The following is a 16,628-nucleotide window of genomic DNA, read 5'->3' as shown; positions in this document are numbered from 1 at the left end:
ATGAGCTTGAAGAAGAATGATTTTTGCTGGATTTCACCAGCAGGTCCAAAAGTAGCATGAAAAGGCATGGCACGACTGAAAAATCAAGCTACTCACATTCAAGGTAAATGATATGGTGTTGTTGTATGATGGTAAGTTTTATAAATTCCCAGGAAAGTTCAGGATGCACTGGTTAGGGTCGTATATTATTAAGGAGATTACCGACGAAGGTGCAGTATAGCTGGTCAAGTTAAATGGAGAACACTTCCCAGGAAAGGTGAATGGAAGTCTCTTGAAGCCATACACCAGAGATTTGGTGATGGGACTATATGAAAGTGGCACAATTTTAGCACTCTAGATAGCTGAAAGGAGGCACAAGACTATAAAATATTGTTCCCAGGAACTGCGGTCAAGGCGATACTGTACGACCCACTGCTGGGACTCTTACACCAAACGGTCTTAGGTCTAGTTGGTACTTCTTACGAGGGAGATCCCCTAACATGTTGGCAGGTCCAACACCATCAACATTTCTAGTGCTAGAAGGAGGGATAGATGACAAGTTGTGTCCTCTCATCTTGTTTTCAATCTTTGTGCATCTATCATGGATACTGTCAAACTCATCCCTCCACGATGTTTTTCGCATGTCAAACCTCTCGACATCATGAGGGAGTTTTGTGATCTCTTTTCTAAATTCATGTATGATGGTGAAGGTGAAGTAGCCTGGCTTGAGTACTTATAAGACTTCTATGCATTTCTTACACATGAGTTCTATGCAGAAGATGCCAATGTGCTGCTTGCATACACACTTCACGAATCCCCACAATGGTGGTGTTGGAGTCTGCCACCTAGCAGTGTGAAATCACTTGAGCATTTATGTGATCTAATTGAATCTACTTTCCATCATTTTTATCGAGAACCGCTTTTCCAAAAACGGTTAAAACAACGGAAGACTCCTCAAGAATCACCTTAGGATTTTTGGGACCACTTCTGTGTATTGTAGTTTGAAGCTCCGAGAATTCAGATGAAATTCTAGTATCTCATGGAAATATTTGAATATTGTCTTAACAAATATGTCAATCCCAAGAAGAATTTTAAGCTCAAACCCTGCTCAGCATGCTTCGGTGATGGAGCTGTGTAATCACAGATGGACACAGTCACTGTCACAAGTGACTGTTCATCGTCCCCTCATTAGACAACTCCACCACCACAGAGTGATGTGGGAGAACATGCACACACATTAGTTCGACTGTCACATCCTCCCAACATCACTTCTATCAATTTTTGCGCAGACTTGGTTGCGAAGCCCATTGGTTGTCACATGCATGTCTTACCTCAACCTTCAACTTCATTTTCTGTTGATCCTCCAGATTGCACTGTCTTGTGTTCTTCCATTCCAAACTCTACACCCGTTGTGAACAAGGTTCAGCTATCAACGGAGTTGGTGTTTCACAATCAACTGAAGCTGTCATTCATGAAGAGTATGGCTGGGAGCCTGACCATCAACCCGCAACGAAGGATTCCGTCCGTGCCTCCTTCACTTTTCCTTGACATCTTCGATGATTTTGCCATCCCTGATTTTTCTCATGTATCACCATCTACGGATGCACCTATTTTTGATCACCAGCGGAGCACACCGGATGTTAGTCCATCATACGAAAATGGAGAGGAAAAATCATTCATTGAAGATCCACTTGATTTTTCATCTGCTTTTTACAGAAACGAAGAGGGTGAATATTCTTGCTTCTGATCCACCCCTCTGTGTGATTCATCAAATCATGAGGACGTCGACAAATATCCTGAATTTTTTGATCTTGATTTTTGTTATCTCTCTACTTCTTCATCCAATCACGATGTTGATTCAATCATTGCTAATATGTCTAAGACCCTAGTCTATGATGATCTATCTATCGACAAAGTCAAAACCCTACAGACTGTCGAGGCACTTGAGCTCGAGCTGATGGTTATGTTAGGCGCTCGCTGTGCTGAGGTAGGTTTCACTTTCGATTAGGAAATTTCTCAAACACCTAACGCTCCTCATCACTCATCTATATGCACTGAAGATCAATCTAACACTCAGATTTGGCTTCCTCCACTCGAACTACATGATCTCATTGCTCATGCATTGGAGGAATGTTACATAGCAAGCACACGTGCCCGACAAAAGTTGTATTTGTTTCTTTCGTTTTCTTGCATGACACAATCACGAGTATGCGCATGGTTAACATCTGTACGTAGTGTCACACAACATCATGGTAAGTCCACGGATTGCATATCATGCACTTGCACTCACTTATGTTCTGTGGATGCTTTTAAACTCAGTGTGTTTTTGTCTTCATTGTTATATCTTTCATGTTTGCTGGTTTGCAAAGCTGTGTTGGTCGCGAACCATGCCTTCACCAACATGGGTTGACCAATGCACCGGTGGTTGCATTGGAGGTATCACTTCACGTGAGAAAACCCATGCATCATTAGATTAGGAGTAGGAGTAGTGTTTGCTTTTGGTTTGTTTGCTTGCATGCATGTTTGCTTCTTACTTTTTTCATTTGCTTGCTTGTCTGCTTGTTTGCTTACTCACTTTGCTTATGCATTTAATTATTCTTTTTCTTTGCTTTGTTGTTCATTTGCTTGTTTATGTTCGTAGGTTAGTCTCGCATGAAGCCGTGTGTGACTCTTGAAACAAGCTAGGTAAAGTACAAGAGGACTTGTGTAGTTATCAATACTTGGTTATCTGTCATCTTGCCTATGTATGAAGAACTTGTTGTCTTCAGTCCATGATACATCAATGGAAAATACGTACTGTTCGAAGTGAACCTTGGTGAAAACACAACACTTGTGCGCTAACTAGTGTCACCTACTCTAGCCGGTTGTTTTTTAGTTAATCCTTGTCAACTTAGTCAAGTAGAGTAAGGTGAGGGGGAAAACCTTAACAAGCACATCATAGGTATATACAAACTACTTCTCTGAAGGAACAACCTCTTCTTCTCTCAATAAGTCGGGATCCCTCTTTCACCTTTGAAATGAATAAGCATTATGTATAGTTACGAAAATGAAAATGTGAAAAATTTCGAAAAGATGAAAATGAATAAGGTGAAAGAAGAGAAAGGATTCATATGCAAAGAGGTGATGCAAGTAACTCTGCCAAGTTACTAACAGGCTCGCTGGCAGCGGAGCGATGCTTGTGTTCCTATGTGACTCCGTCGGGGTACTGTCTAGGCCTGCTAGTAGCAGAGAAACACTAGAGATGAAACTAAAACTATGACAATCATAAAGCTTGTGCACCAATATACCCCTCATCCCAATCGAAACAATTGTGTTGGCTTGGCTTGCAACGTGTGTCGACCGACCAAGAGCTTGGCAGCTGCTACATCTTATAATCAAGCAAGTGTGGAAACCAAGAAGAACTGAGAAATGAACATTACTTCCTGAGGTGTTAGACTTGCTTTTCACTAAACAAGGTCCATTCAAAGAGTTGGAGTTCTACCATTGTGTCACCAAGTGCTTTAGTGGCTACAACCACCCTCCAAAATTTTTCCTTAGCTTTGTTTTGGAGCCTCCCTACCAACCATCCTTAGCAGCATGTCTTGCACTATCAAGTACATAGGCTTCAGTTGGTTTTTAGTGGCTTGCCAACATATGCATGTCAGTTTGATTCACTCCCATAGGCTGACATTCCAGACTTAGGCTATTTGTTCGTTGAGACACTCCCCCAGAAAATTGCGCAATTTTGGAGGGAATGAGTCTTCCCTCCAGAAATTGTGGAAAACAGTTGGGCTCTAGAATTGCGTAGAACTATCAGGCAGTTCTCCTTTAGAAAAATGCACAATCTATCCTGACACTATAGTTCAACCCAAAAATTGTGCAATTCTAGGAGACAGTCACCTTCTAACCCCATAAATTGCACAATCCCTCAGGGACAACCAACCCAACCTAGTCTAGAAACTGCGAAAAGTTTCATCCCAAGCTCGCAGACCGATGCATGTGTCTTCAGGTTGACCGGTTCCCTCCGGGAGTAAGCAAAACTGATTTTCATGCATGAGTTTCTTTTCCCGAAATAACAAAAGTAAGCATGCAAAAGGATCCCTAGATTTTAGGGATCTATTTTTAGTAGCTGGACGTTACATGCATAGATCATTTTAGAAACCTCTCACTAAGTTCACTTTTTACTAGATTTGTGGCATGTGTGTGATAAAATCGATCTTATAAAAACTTATGAACCAAATGCTGTAAAGCTCATTCTTCACATCGATCTTACAACTATGATATCCCACATCACATCAAGAAGTCTTCGAAACTTTCATCTTAGCTGTTTCAGGGTAAGTCTGCTTCTCAAAGTTTTGTGTTTCATTTCTGTCACTTTTTGTGTCTCGATTTGTGTAAGTGTTGTCTGCTTGATTTCAATGAGTGCTTGCTATCGTTTTAAAGTATGCTATCTTGTAGAAGCACTATTTAAGTTTTCGTTTGTACCTCACTGCTGTTGCATGCATGACATTGTTTTTGCATCGACAGTCGCCATTGCGGTGACCCGCTTCACACACATGCATGTTTCCCCATTTTCTGAATCCTTCACTTACTGTTTGCATGCATGACCATTCACTCTTTTTACACTCAGTTTAACCATGAATTCAGACTTGTCATGTTTTCAGTCACCCGTCGGCGGGTCTAGGTTGCCTTAGCCCGGACCTTTCCCTGCCCGCTAGCATTGAACATTTATGGAAGTGAAGGCTCTACTTCCCCTCTAGAAATTTTGCAAGTCTAGACCAACACTGACCTCCAAGCCTGTATTGCGCAATTCTGAAAGCCAGTGCCTTGCTAGCCCTAAAAATTGTGCAATGCAGTTTTCTGGTTTGCATGCCACTACTGACTGAAATTGCGCATTGCACATTTTCAGTCCTCAGCAGGCTAGGTTGGACTATGAATTTCCTAGTTCCAAAAGTCAGTCAGCCTCCTGACAGCCTAGACTGCGCCTTGCACAATTTTGGTAGGCAGTCTCCCAGCCTCCCGGTTAACGCAATCTTTATAAATAGTCGCACATGTATGTTGCATGTTAGTCCTCCAATTTGTTTTGGTTTTCAACTCACAGATTCCTTGCCATGAGTGTTGCTATGTCTCTAGGTATCACAGATGTTCATCTGCTTCTCAGCGGCACATGTACAATGGCTTCTAGGAGAGAAAAGTCAAAGACACTGTTGAGATTGTAATTGGGGATATAGTCGATCATGTGTCTATGAAATTCCCTATCTATGAAGACATCAATTTATTCATGAACAAGGATATCAAGATGAAATGGCAATGGCATCACAACAAGCAGTACCATTAGCAGCAATAGAAGGTAGTAGACCTGCATGCAACAAATGCAAGAGGAAGGTTGTTGAAAACGCAGAGGCAGAGAAAAATTGCAAGTTCAAGAAGGTCCACTTGTGATGAAAGAAACTTTGGATATTGAGGGTATGAGGTGACAACACGACAAGACGATCACGCAAAGGTAGAGAGATAAACAGAGAAGGAGTTGCAAGTGCTGAAGTGGTAACTCAAGGAAGAATAGGAGTTTCATAGACGAGAGAAGGATTTGCAGCAGGAACAGGTACAACAGGAGGTGCAACATACACAGACTGATGAAACTGCACCCATACAAGTTATAGACCCAGCCTAGTAGCTAGCATGGAGCAGAGAGGGTGAGCAGTGCTGTCGATCACATGTAAGGGTGTTTAGGGGCATGAATGTCATTATTCGCACACATGCTATCCCACCAGTGGGCACACTCACCGAGGTGAAGATAAGAACCAAGTTCGACCGAAACTGAACATGTATTTCGGTTGATGCGCATAGTCACCAGCACACACTTGAAGATCAACATAGCCACTATGCATCAGAATGTTGTTGGTCCATCTGCACTCAAGATGATGATGCACATGTTATCAGATGAGTTGGATAGAGGAGCCATATCAGTGTAGTTGGATGCAATGGAGGCAAGAGTTCAGTTTCAACAGGATGTCACCATTGAGCACGTGGGCACCATCACAAACGACCAAGCTTGGCATTGGTTCGCCACTATTGATCATCGCGAGGATGTCGAAGAGTTGGTCTTCCCACAACTATCTGAATCTTAGTGATAGATTGCATGGCTTGCTCAAGCCTATTTTGTCTCACATGGGTACATGTGCAGATTGTATGTAACATCTTGTAAAGTGGAAGTCCAAGTGTTGATAGTTGAATGTAACAGTCATGTAGTAGGTGAAGAGTCATGAGGTTAGGTGAAGAGTCACAAAGGAGAATGTCAAGGGTCACCCCATCCTTTGCTATTTATAGAACCTCATAACTCATTGTAAGGGCTTTTGGGAAGCCAAGCTTTGAATAAGAGTATCTTAGAGAAAGCTTGGAGAGTATTGTAACAAGCCTTGGCCTCTCCACAGTGCAGAGCTAGTACATCTCTTTGGAGGAGTAGGTGACAGTGACTGTAATGTTCCGTTATCAGGACTAGTGGTTGGTCATGGTTGTATTGTATGATTGGAACTTTCACTTCTTAATATAACAGAGCCAACACGTTTCATGCATATGTTGTTATTGCATTTTAGTTAACTTGGTTACTCTAGTGATATATGTATCTGATTTTTTATGCATGTATATATAGACTCTTTCTGTATATGTATGTATGAATCTTACTGAGATGTGTTGTTGGTTTCACCATCACTTTGTATTGTTGGTTCACCTTCCTTCTAGTTTCTGATGCATATTTGCTTGTTTGTTCCCTTCCAAGCTGCGTTTTTACATAGATTTCCAAGGGGCACACTCATTCCACCTTCCATGTGTTAGAACCATTCATACACCTACCTTGGCTTGCTGCGCATGTCACACCCTTGCTACCAACAAGGACATCTTACTTTCCTCTGCACGAAATCAAGGCCAAGGCAATACCGTACGACCCACTACTAGGACTCCTACACCAAATGGTCTGAGGTCTAGTTGGGACTTCTTACCAAGGAGATCCCCTGACATGTTGGCAGGTCCATCACCATCAACACCTGCGTACAAGAATATGCATTTTATACCTTGTTATCTTAAACTTGTGGTTATGTTGTTGATGATTCAAGTCATTTCAACAAAAACAGTTTGAGTGGATCGATGACTTAGTGTTTGACATTTGAGATGTAGTCTCCCACTCAACAAAGAGACTTAACACAAGTCTAACAAAATAGTAGCATTCTATATCCTTTTTATATAGAAATGTTGAATACCTTACTTGCCTGCAAAATTCCCATTGATAAACACATGAAGTGTATGTCCTCGAGTATCCACGTCTAAGATAAATTGAGTTCTATTGTCTAATAGATCATCTTCATCGATGTTTACACTGTATTGATAAAACACAGAATCAGAGTCCTCGCAAAGTTGAGATGTGGTATCATATATAGAATCAAAGTCCTAGCAAAGTTGAGAGGTGATCTCATATCTTCAGAGTACTTAGAGTAGAGTACTTATTAATTTGGAACTCAATGCCATCATAGAAATATGAGTGGATAAGAAGTACAAGCGAGAGAGCCCACAAGAAATGAAACTGAGATTTCTAGGAATGTGAATACCAGTGCTGATAAATTACAGAATCAAAATCCTAACAAATTTGAGAAGTGACAAGTTGTAGAATATCTTCAGAGAACTTAGAGTTGAGTATTTATTAAGATAATATTGTGGAACGAAATCCCATCATAGAGAAATTTATTTGGATGACAACAAGAAGCTAACAACAAGCTAAAAATATCTCACAATACATTAAACAAATATTCCTGAGAATATTAGTACCAGAGTTGATAAAATCAAAATCAAAATCCTAGCAAATTTGAGAAGTAACAATCATATCATATCTTCAAAGTATTTAGAGTTGAGATTAATGTGGAAACCAAATCCCATCATAGAAAAATGTCTAGATAGAAGCCATAAACTAGACAACGCTCACAAGACAAGAAACTAATATTATTGAAAAGATTAGTACCAGAATCCATGGACTTGCACTATAACCCACTTCCTAATTGGAAAAGTATTTGGAAGGACAACTCATAAATCGCCCTTTGCCATAAGTTAAGAATAGGTTCATATCGAGCTAGCTAAATTGAAATAGCTGATTGTATACCATAGATAATCACTTTTATCTAGAACTATGTTTAGCTTCTCTAACAAGCCCTTGGCAAAGAATTTGTCTTGTCCCCAAATTCCAACATCTTCTTTGTGCCATGACAAGTTAACAAATCTTTTTCCTGTATTTGCGCTTGATGTTGCAAGTGCAACAGGATCAAGAGACTCCATGCTGACCCACTCCATTCCCATTAGAGAAGATTGTACACTAATTTGTATCATTATATGCACATATCTAGTTAGAGATCCTTTATAATAATACTAAATGTCATCATCACCTCAACTATTGTGATGACAATAAATAGAATAATCACTAACCTGTGCAGTGTTATAGACCATGCTTTTACAGTTGAGCAAGACACTGATAGATCAAGTAGGTAGATTGTAAGATTCCCCATTGAAATGCCACGCACGCTAGAATTATTTATAGAAGATATTGTTGCCTACATATTCAATGTAAGTTGGATGCCTAGTGTTCAATGATTCATTTCCCTCTCAACAAATTTTAAAACAACAATCCCTTGAAAGAAGTAAACACTTGTATTTAATGGAATATTTATCAATTTTATAAACCTTCTACAAAACATTTCTTCATTTAAAGAACACGAACCTTAAGGTTTTTTCCCAGTGAAATGGTACTCATGTCTCCATAGACTAGAACACGTTCACATTGTTTTATAGCTTTGTACAACTCTTTCAGGTGCCACCACTTTGGTTGTCTTATATTCCACGAAATGGTTATGAAGTACGAAATTGTTTCAAATAAAAGGAAAAAATAGAAATATGGACTTACAAAAGTTCCTAAGTTTCTGATTGTGGAAGGATAATTGAAGAATACTTCTTTTGCAATGCTAATTGCAACCCAGTGGGGCAAATTTTTCAAGGAAAGTGACAAAAAAATTAAAAAAAAGTGGGGGATGGGGGGGAACCTAGACCCCCATAGACTCTTTAATTGTAGAACAAAATTTTTCATCACCAACTCTTGCATACCATATTTGTCAATAGGCGCATCATAGTCATAACTAGTGGTAATGTATGGACCTCTGCTTGTCTGGCCAAAATTTGTGCCTCCATGGTATTGCAACATAAAAAACATTAAAGCAATGGTTTAGATTAGGGACATAATTATAAATGCATATGAGCGTGATCTCATGATGAAAGAAGATGAAATCAACCATGTAAAAGTTTTGAAATGTTTGTCCTCTCTGGAAACATCACGCTACTGCAAACACAATATCCTAAGTAGGCCTATGACGGGTCCTCCCTCCAAATGTCTGAAACCTGTAAAACAAAAAAAATATTTAAGCAAGATGAATAAGAAGGTGTTATACTTATAAATACTCAAGCTCTACTTGGCAATAGGTTGTTGGGTTGTGTTATATTCTTTCCATGACTAGCTCCCCTAGTTAATCGAGGGGTTAGAGGGGGGGGGGGGGGCCTTCATTCCGCCGATTACGTAGAGGGGGGGGCGGAAGCCCCACCTGTCCAGGGGGTTTGAGGGGGGTGGGTAGCCCCCCTCTACGGGGTCTGGGGCAACACATCGATGAAATTTTTTTTGGACCCTATATTAGGTGGGCTGAACCTACCTATGGTTTTCTGCATGGTTTTCACACATAGTTTTGGGCGCGATGGTTTTTGGTCCATGGTATTGGATGCTTCGGCATGTATAAATATGTATTGTAACATTAAAACAAACATAATGACAAATCAAGCTCGTAGTCCCATTTTTGGGATCCAGGGGAAAATCTCTTTGTATATTTGTTTTAGGTGTTATGCTCTCGCTATTGTTTATTTTCTGTTTTTTAGAATTTGTATGCAGGTAATTTTTGTACGGGGTTAAAACCTACATTTGGTATCAGAGTTGTTTTGGCTTCAAGGGGACACCTTTGTTGCTAAGGGGTTTCGCTCGGGCCTGTGGTAGACCCTGTTCAATGGGAGATCTGCGGGATTGATTTTGGTGGTGAAAGAAGATGGCGAGCAGTGGAAAGATAGAGATTGAGAAATTTAACAATCAGAGTTTTGAGTTATGGAAACTCAAGATGGAGGATCTGTTGGTAGATAAAGATCAGTGGATTGCAGTAGATCCGGTTACTAAACCAATGGGAGTGTCCAATGAAGAATGGAAGAAGTTGGATAAGAAGGCAAAGAGCACAATACGATTGTGTGTCTCAGATTTAGTATTGCTGAATGTATCAGGGGAAGCTACAACTAAGGTTTTGTGGGTCAAGTTAGGGACTTTGTACGAATCTAAGTCTCTGGTGAATAAATTGCTCCTACAAAAAAAGATGTATAACATGAGGATGAAAGATGGAGACTCGTTGACAGAGAATCTGAACGCATTTACCACTGTGGTAAGTCAATTATTATCTGTTGATATTAAAATTTCAGGTGAAGATAAGTGCATCAGTTTGTTGTGTTCTCTACCAAATTCTTGGGATAGTCTGGTTATTGCAATAGGTAGCAATGCAACTGCCTTGCAGTTTTATGAAATAGTCTCATCCTCGTTGACGGAGTTGATGAGATAGAAAAATATGGAGAGCCAGAATGGTGATGCCTTGTCTGTACGAGGAAGGTCCCAGAATAGAAATAAAAATAAGTCATCGAGTGGGAGATCTAAATCTAAAGGGAGATCTAAATCTTCAGGAAAACCTATAAAGGTGTCCTGGAAATGCGGAAAGGAAGGGCACTACAAAAGGGACTGTAAATCTAAAGCTCCTGACAAAGGAAAGGGATCTGATGATGCTCCTTCTGTAGAGGTGAAAACCACCTCAGATGAAGGTGGAGATGTATACTTGGCTTCTTCAAGTACACATGTAGATGATGAGGCCTGGTTGATTGACTTAGGTGCATCCTTTCACTTCACTCCCCATAGAAAGTGGTTCTGCAAGTATGAGAAATATGATGGTGGTGATGTCTTATTAGGGGAAAAATTAAAGTTGAAGTTGCAAGGTGGAAGGGTTAGGACACTTTTGGGTGTTCTGCATATTCCTGCATTGGAAGAAATTTGATTTTTGTAAGCAAGCTGGATGATGCAGGTGTAAAAACAATGTTCGAGAAAGATACCTGTAAGATGGTTTGGGGAGCACTAGTATTGATGCGGGGAGTTAGGATTTGAACTCTGTACAAGCTGCAAGGTAGCACTGTTATTGATGGGTGCAATAGTTCTGTGGTTCCTAAAAGTGGAGCAGAAAATCTAGTGGTCTTTGGAGAAAATACCATGCTATGGCATCAAAGGCTTGGGAATATTGGAGAGAAGGGCCTTCAAATACTTCATGGTAAATGTATGGTAGAAGGTATTACTAATAGCTCTCTGGATTTTGATTTCTGTGAAAATTGTGTATATGGGAAGCAGAATTGGGTGAGTTTCCCCTCTGGTGGTAAGAGGGCAAAAGAGATATTAGAGCTTGTGCACAGTGATGTGTTTGGACCTGTGAAGGTTCCATCACTAGGTAAGTCTGGGTACTATGTATCATTTATAGATGAATTCTCAAGGAATTCATGGATGTATTTCCTCAAGAAAAAATTTGAAGTCTTTGATAGGTTTAAACAATTTAAGGCTCAGGAGGAAAACCAGACAGAGAAGAAGATGAAGGTGCTGAGGACAGATAACGGTGGAGAATTTTGCAACAAGGAATTTTAAGAATTCTGTAAGAAGTGTGGTATAGCACAAAAGAAGACTACTCCATAGACACCTAAGAAAAATGGAGTTGCAAAAATAATGAACAAGACGTTGATGGAAAGGGCAAGAAGCATGCTTAGTGGTGTCGGGTTAGGACAAGAATTCTGGGCAGGGGCGGTGGAGATAGCATGTTACCTGGTCAATAGATCACCTTCATTAGCGTTGGAGGATAAGACTCCACAAGAGGTATGGACTGGTAAGAAACCCTCTCTTTCACATTTGAGGGTATTTGGATGTGATGCATATGTACATGTTCCAAAGGAGAAAAGAACCAAGTTGGATAGTAAATCTGAAAAGTGCATCTTTATTGGGTATAAGGATGGTTTAAAGGGTTATAAGCTTTGGAACCCAGTAACAAGGAAGGTTGTGTACAACTGAGATGTGTAGTTCAGAGAGGTGAACGATGTTATTAAACATGAAGTGCTATCAAAGGAACCTGAGAAGATAGAGTTTGAGCTAAAGGAGGAAGAATCAGACTCTATAATAGAAGAGGAATCAGAAGAAGAAGAGCCACAAACTCCAATTGTGAGAAGATTAGTTTGAGAAAGAAGGTAGCCAGAAAGGTATAGTCCATTTGCTTTCTATTCAAATTTTGCTTTATCTATTACTGATGATGATCCCAAAACTATAAAAGAAGAAGTAGATTTAGAGGATGGAAAACTCTGGAAAGAGGCCCTGGATGATGAGATGATATCTTTGCACAAAAAAGAGGCTTGGGATCTGGTGGAGTTGCTGGCTGGAAGGAAACCCATTGGTAGAAAATGGGTATTCAAGAAGAAGACAAATGCAGAAGGAAAGGTGGAGAAATACAAAGCTCAGTTGGTAGCAAAAGGTTATTCCCAGGTGCTGAGAATTGATTTTGGTGATATTTTTTCTCCTGTTGCCAAGGTAGTTTCTATTAGATTATTTTTATCTGTTGCTGCTGCTTTTGATTTTGAGGTAGAACAGATGGATGTGAAGACAACATTTCTTCATGGGGATTTGGAAGAAGAGATCTACATGAAGCAACCTGAAGGCTTTGTGGTGAAGGGTAAGAAAGAACTAGTATGCAAGTTAAAAAAGTCTCTGTATGGGTTAAAAAAGTCACCAAGGATGTGGTATCAGAAATTTGATACATTATATCAGGACTTGGCTTCACCAAAGGCAAAGAGGATCACTATGTGTATTTTAAATTAATTGGTGACCGTGTTATTTATCTGGTTTTGTATGTGGATGATATGTTGCTGGTTGGAAATGAGAAAGAAGTTATCTAGGATTTGAAGACCCAATTGTCCGCAAATTCGACATGAAAGATATTGGTACTGCAAACTATATTTTGGGCATGGAAATTAAAAGAGATCGGGCAAAGACGAAGCTCTGGTTAAACCAGAGGAAGTATGTCGAGAAAATACTACAGAGGTTTAATATGTAGGATAGTAATTGAGTGAAGGTCCCTATTCCTGTAGGTGTAAATTTATTTGTTGATCAGTGTCCCAAGACAAAAGAAGAGGAAGAGGACATGTCCAGTGTTCCATATGAAATTGTAGTCAGTAGCCTGATGTATGCGATGGTATGTACTAGATCAAACATTGCATATGCAGTGGGAGTATTGAGCAGGTTTATGTCAAAACCAGGGAAGGAGCATTGGACATCAGTGAAGCGGGTTTTCAGGTATTTGCATGGCACTAGTGATTATGGTTTGTGCTACCAAGGAAGACCATGATTGGACAGAGTTATGGATATTCGTGGCTTTGTTGATGCAGACTGGGCTGGAGATCTAGATCATAGAAGATCTACAAGTGGGTATGCGTTTAAACTATTAGGAGGTGCAGTCATTTGGACGAGTAAGAAACAATCTGTAGTGGCACTATCAACTATAGAGGAAGAGTACATGGCAGCCACTCGTGCAAGCAAGGAAGCAGTTTGATTGTAGATCTTGTGTTCAAGTATGGGGTTAGTAAAGGGAGCTATAATGATAGACTGTGACAGCCAAAATGAAATTTTCTTGGAAAATAACCCTGCTTATCATTCAAAGACAAAGCACATTGATGTTCAGTATCACTTTATGAGGGATATGATAGAAGACAAAAATGTGTTGCTGGTAAAGGTGGACACTTTGAAGAATACTGCATATGCATTGACAAAATTTGTGAGCTCTGAGAAGTTTTCTTGGTGTAGAGAACCAATGGGCATTGCAGGGCTGGATAAATGGCTAAGCTCTCCTGTGCCCCCCTGTGGAAAGAAAACAACAGGTGGGAGAATGTTGGGTTGTGTTATATTCTTTCCACAACTAGCTCCCTTAGTTAACCGGGGGGTTAGAGGGGGGGGTGGAGCCCCCGCTTCGTTGGGTCGATTGTGCAGTGAGGGGGTGGGTAGCCCTCCTCTACGGGGTTTGGGGTAGTACCTCGAGGAATTTTTTTTTGGACCCTATATTAGGTGGGTTGAACCTACCTATGGTTTTGTGCATGGTTTTTGCACATGGTTTTGGGCGCGATGGTTTTCGGTCCATGGTACTGGATGCTTCAACATGTATAAATATGTATTGTAACATTGAAAGGAACATAATGAAAAAATCAAGCTGGTAGCCCTGGTTTTGGGATCCAAGGGAAAATATTTGTGTATATTTTTTTTTATGTGTTATGCTCTCACTATTGTTTATTTTCTGTTTTTTAGAATTCGTATGCAGGTAATTTCTATACGGGGTTAAAACCTACATAGGTTGTAGATGATTTTTTTTTTAATTTGAGTAAATAGAGGAAATTTTTATTAATACCAAACAACATAGGATTTAAATAATCATGAATAAATAATGATTTAGGCCCTTTCAACCTGGTGCGGGGTCAATATATAAGCAGGAAACTCTTCCCTGAAAGCATGGATCTCTCCATTGTTGCATATATGTTTTAATCTCTTACAATTATTGTATGTGAAGGAGAATATTACACATTATAATGATTATGATGGTAGTTACAAATCATTACCATCCAACCCAGTTCTTAGTCCATATCTTTGGATTTTTTGGAGAATTAGGTTGGAAATAGTCATAGTAGAAATCGTTGAAGGTATTGATCTATAAAACAATTGATTCATATATAAATATAAGAATTGATTCATACATTAGTATGGAATTAGATTATAGAAACTTTCTAAGGAAATAGAAGGGATATGTGGAAAGATCATTTTTAATTATTACACACAGTATACTCACAATTGGGTCTGGAGCAGTTGTTTGTTTGCACATCACCCATGGAATACTTGTATTTAATGATAATGCCATGTTTACTGCCTAGGTAACATATGACTTGCCCTTCTCTCCATAATATTGTTCTACTTGTTGGTATCCATTTTCTATCTGCACACAACTAAATTAAATTAGAAAGACATATTTTATTATACACAAAACGTTGTAAATAACTATAACAACAAAAAGGACTTCCCTGTGTCAAGATAATAAGTCCACCTTGCCATGTAAAAATATTTTCCTGTTTCATCATCTTCACTATCTTTGTTGTAAAGGTTTTCGTCTCATACTAAGGAAAATAGATAAAAGCCTTTAAAATTAGGCCTGTGAGGGGTCCTCCCTTTGAATGTCTGAAACCTGTAAAACAAAAACAATATTTAAGAAAGATGAATAAGAAGGCGTTATACTTGGAAATACTCAAGCTCTACTTTGCATTAGGTTGTAGCTGATTTAAATAGAGGATTTAAATAATCATGAATAAAGAATGATATAGGCCCTTTCAACCAGGTGTAGGGTCAATATATAAGCAGGAAACTCTTCCCTGAAAGCATGGATCTCTCCATTGTTGCATATATGTTTTACTCTCTTACAATTATTGTATGTGAAGGAGAAGATTACACATTATAATGGTTATGATGGCGGTTACAAATCATTAACATCCAACCCAGTTCTCAGTCCACATCTTTGGCTTTTTTGGAGAATTAGGTTGGAAATAGTCATAGTAGAAATTATTGCAAGTATTGATCTATAAAAGAATTGATTAATATACCAATATAAGAATTGATTCATACATCAGTATGTCATTATATTATAGAAAATTGCTAAGGAAATAGAAGGGATATGTGGAAAGATAGATTTTTATTATTACACACAATATACTCTCAATTGGGTCTGGAGCATTAGTTTGTTTGCACATCACCCATGGAATACTTGTATTTAATGATATTGCCATGTTTACTTCCTATGTCACATATGAATTTCCCTTCTCTCCATAATATTGTTCTACTTGTTGGTATTGATTTTCAATCTGCATATAACTAAATCAAATCAGAAAGCCATACTTTATTATACACAAAATGTTGTAAATAAATATCACAACAAAAAGGACTTACCGGTGTCAATATAATAGGTCCACCTTGCCATGCAAAAAGATTTTCTTGTTTCATCATCTTCACTATCTTTGTTGTAAATGTATCCATCTCATACTAAGGAAAATAGATAAAAGCCTTTAAAATTAGCAGAGACGTTTAAAGGTAAACAAAAGCTTAAACATTGAACTTACAATTTGTTCAACTATTTTATCTTTTAACTAAGCTTGAAACAATGGTACTCTTTCGTTATTGAAAAAAAAACAACCAATTTTACGCACGATAAATCAAATAAGAATTTGTTTTACACTAATTTTTTTTTCTAAATCTTGACAGGTTGTTTTATTTGTTTTTGGTAGTAGTCTAGGTTTTATGTTTTGGATCTTTTTTTGGTTATATTTCACAGTGGAATTTACTAGAAATCAGTTACGGATTTGTTGGAAACACAAGTTTGCCTCTTTGGCTATATTTCAAGGTGAAATTTACTGGAAATTAGTTACGGATTTGTTGGAAACACAAGTTTTCTTTTTTGGCTATA

At 38.9% G+C, this 16,628-nt stretch overlaps 1 pseudogene; it reads right to left on the bottom strand.

The window, feature by feature from the left end:
- LOC149180606 (beta-galactosidase 8-like) overlaps positions 1-16,628 on the bottom strand; it is a 195,468-nt pseudogene that overhangs the window by 42,198 nt on the left and 136,642 nt on the right.

This window comes from Pinus tabuliformis, chromosome 3_2, assembly GCF_031772625.1.
Source record: "Pinus tabuliformis cultivar Carrire ecotype Pingquan chromosome 3_2, CPIR1, whole genome shotgun sequence".
Lineage (NCBI taxonomy): Eukaryota > Viridiplantae > Streptophyta > Pinopsida > Pinales > Pinaceae > Pinus > Pinus tabuliformis.
This window is presented reverse-complemented; position numbering and strand designations above follow the sequence as displayed.